Source organism: Schistocerca nitens, chromosome 5, assembly GCF_023898315.1.
Source record: "Schistocerca nitens isolate TAMUIC-IGC-003100 chromosome 5, iqSchNite1.1, whole genome shotgun sequence".
NCBI lineage: Eukaryota > Metazoa > Arthropoda > Insecta > Orthoptera > Acrididae > Schistocerca > Schistocerca nitens.
In genome coordinates, this window is record NC_064618.1 from 673,794,749 (window position 1) to 673,798,654 (window position 3,906).

Consider the following 3,906-nt stretch of genomic DNA (forward strand, 5'->3'; position numbering starts at 1 on the left):
AAAATTCCAATATACTGATAAATTACAGAATGAGTGACTAGTAAGATACTTTTTGGCGTTTTTGTTCGAATTTCACGTAAAAAATATCATTCATAGTAATCGTATAGAAAATTGAGCATTCCATCAATGGAGGGATGACAAAGCGACGGAAAGCTCTCATCCAGAGACTGTTTTCGGTTGATTCCAGACTTTAAGAAATGTGTGAGAATGCCACGCTTCTGCAGACATATAGCCTAACAGCGATGGACAAAACACTATTACATGAGAATCTTACAGCACTCAAAGCTGACAAAGTTATCTATGATATGCTCTGTGAACCTTCCACAAATTGTGAAAGAACAAGTAGTTAATATCTTGCATAGATAATCTTATCCATTAACTTAAAAAGACGGTGTGAACAATGAGGGGGGGGGGGGGGTGGGGTTGGAGTGGGCTGTGGAGGTGAGGAATGTGGCCAGAAGAAGCAACAATAAAGGGAAACATTATACAGCAATATACTCTCTACTTCCGACAACTGGTTGGCAAATGAAGCAAAAGGTGTCAAGATGATTCCATACAATAATTGCACAAATGAAATTCAGTCATGATCGTTAAAGCAAAAGACACATCACTTCGAAATCGACAACACTCTTTGTACTTATGAAGAAGAACAAGAAGACATGTAAACAAAAGAGCACTCCGTCGTCAGGCCACGAGTGGCCTACCGGGACCATCCGACCACCGTTTTGATGCGTATAGGAGGGGTGTGGGGTCAGCACACTGCTCTCCCGGTCGTTATGATGGTATTCTTGACCGAATCCGCTACTATGCGGTCGAGTAGCTCCTCAATTGGTATCACGAGGCTGAGTGCACCCCGAAAAATGGCAACAGCACATGGCGGCCTGGATCGTCACCCATCCAAGTGCCGACCACGCCCGACAGCGCTTAACTTCGGTGATCTCACGAGAACCGGTGTATCCACTGCGGCAAGGCCGTTGCCACACGAAGACATGTACCACATAATATTGGGATGTTCCAAAAAAACCGACATGACAGATCGGATTTTAAACGAAGACAGTGCTATGGGGTACAAAGGAACCTACTGCGTTCCCAGTCTTTCGTGAGCAACAGACGTTAAAATGTATAAACTTATGTACCCAGTTCTCTAGTATAGGATTCTCCATATGTTTTTCTGGAAACAGTGATAGGTAATCTTGAATCCGCCAACATGAGACCACATTGAGAGCCGAAACGAAGAAATGCATTGCCTGGTGGCCGGATACCATATTGTAAGTAGCCTGTTTATATGTTGCATGTTGGCAGCGCTATAGACTGCATTAATATCGCTGACAGCGCTTTGCGCCCTCGGTAAGAGACTCCATCGTTGGACGGATTAGCAGTTAGCGAGTGGACGGCTTGGACATGTGTCCTTCGTGGAGACTCAGTGTTGGTAGGACATGCATTGTAAAGTGAGGATGGATGTAGTTGGTAATGTTTGGGTACTGGAATTATTGACAACTAAATAATTTTGGAACTGGATGTCACATGAGTAAGGTAAAACCTGCTAAATACTTTGTCTGCTCTTCAACAAAATGTTTCTTTGCTAACCATGCGTCTCCTAGTAGTTATACTTTACACTATATTTCCTGGTATTCAAACATTCTGGTGCTGCTTCGCCTCTTAACAGTTATTCATACAGTTGGTTTCCTTAACAATGTCTGCAGGGTCCCATGGCCTGCTCCTTAGCTCAAACACCGTCTAATTTATTTCATTACTAATCTTAATACTAAGTAACTTCGAACTCTCTGTTTCCAAAATAAGAAGCTACAATAAATCAATCAGCCTCAATACTACCCCCTCATGCATTCATCTTCCATCCGCTGCTTTTATGCTTGGGGTATCCAAACCATTGGTATCGGAACGATGGCTCGATCTGAACTAAGTCTTGTTCTTCGCCTTCTACACACCAAAACAGGGACTACGCTCAGCAGAACTAGTGTTTCTGCGGTGGTTGGTATGACAGTAGTCAATGTTGTTTGCTGGTTCTGAAGTGTGTTTATTGACTGCGTTATTTCCGGCCCTAGAGTTTGAATGATGCTAGTTAGATATGCGACAGGTAACTCTTCCTTGGGCAACTCTGACAAACACAAATGAGGGTGCGACGTATTCAACTGAGTTAGCCCTGATATCGCGGCGAGCAGATGAAAAGTAGGTCCGTTATCTCACACGGTTTTCAATTTGGTAACAAACCACTCCCGTCTAATTGTAGCATATTTGCTGACTTAAGCTTTCCCTGCTCAAAACAACCAGCCACTACGATCACTTGTCAAAGGTAGAGTAAAACCAATGCACCTCGACCTGTTGAAAGTACAATTCCGACTCGATCACTCATTTATTGCATCCTCTGACCTTCTTTAGTCCAATTAGCAACCATTTTGTCATTACTAATTGCCTATCTAACACTTCTATTTTGGTTTATAGTTCCCAGATATTCTGATTAACTCCTTCTTCTGTAGTTCTGGCATACTGCATTACTTCTCCAGTCAGTTGTCGTAGTAGTTTTGTGTTATTCAATACATATTTGTCAAAAGTAGCAATCTGTGCCGCAATGCCTTGCTCTCGTTTCTCCACTGCTTAACATCTTCTACAGTGTCATTCACTCTTCGAATGTCCTCCTCATCAGCAGTGCTAAATATTGTTTTCATAAGCCGACCCCCAGCGTCGCTCCAGCCCCTCTTCCTTCGCTTATGTGAAATTATTCCCGGTGCTTGGGCCATCTCATCCCTTAATTTCTCGTACACTACATGTTCTCTTCCACATATCCTGGCAGTTCCTTTGAGTATCCCGTGCCTTCATTTCCCTGACGGAATTTGCCGAATGCTTCATCCAATCTTCTCACCTTGTTACGCATCCCCCTCGCGTTGAAGACCACCTGTATAACCTAGCGATGACTGGTGATCACTACATCTTTCTGCTTGGCAAACAGCACTCGTCCTTCCGGGTGCTGGTTCCGTAACGCTTCCATCCCGATGAAGACCAGTGGTCCTGCTATGAACCACATCATCTTGCCTTCTCTGCATCTCATCTACAGGCAGGCATACCTATTGATTTCCTCCCAACTAAATTCATTGCTGTTCCGTTGCTGCTTATACTAATCACACTAAATGAATACCGAGACCAAAAGATTATTAAGAGTCCATCTCCTAGGCCTTAATCCATACGAGTTCCTCGTTACCATTTCATTCACAACCTCTTGTTTATCTTCTTTTTCTATCTTTCTCCTCACTCTCCCTTCCCGGACCACATCTTCTATCCCTGGAATAACTCTCGACTCCCTTGAAAAGGTTTTAACCGCCTTACAAGCACAACTGTCGTTCTTGTTGGTAACAGAATCTTGACATTTACTTGACTCACATTACACCAACTGAGATTTCTAATCTGAGTGGATCAACGTATTATCCAACATCTTGTCGATTGTCCTATGCACTCTTTCAGTTCTTCCATTAGCTTGTGGGTGGAGAGAACTCGTCCTTAACTTCTCCACATTCAATAACTTGCACAATTCCTTGAATTGATCTGATATGAAGGTCGTTCCCTGGTCTGTTACTGTTATTTCATGCACTTCAGATTTGAGACATAATTATTCACAAGTGCTTGTGCCACCGCTGCTGCCTGCTGGTATAGCATCGCGACCGTCTTCAAAAGTATTCTATGACTACGTGTATGTACTTACTCCCTCCAGGTGTTTTATTTAATGGGCCTAAAACGTCAGTTCCTAGAAATTGATTATGTGTCACTTCAAAACCAAATTCACCTAGCCTTACTGCCCATTACGACAAACCCCTAGAAGGATACTTTAACACCAACAAGCATTTCATGCCTCACAATCTGTTGTTACTCTAAACTTTTTACTGTAGACATAATATT

General features: G+C 42.9%; 1 pseudogene; it reads right to left on the reverse strand.

Annotated features, from left to right (window-relative positions):
• Nucleotides 1-861: 861 nt before the first annotated feature.
• LOC126261349 (5S ribosomal RNA) lies at nt 862-979 on the reverse strand (annotated as a pseudogene).
• Between the last annotated feature and the right edge of the window lie 2,927 nt (nt 980-3,906).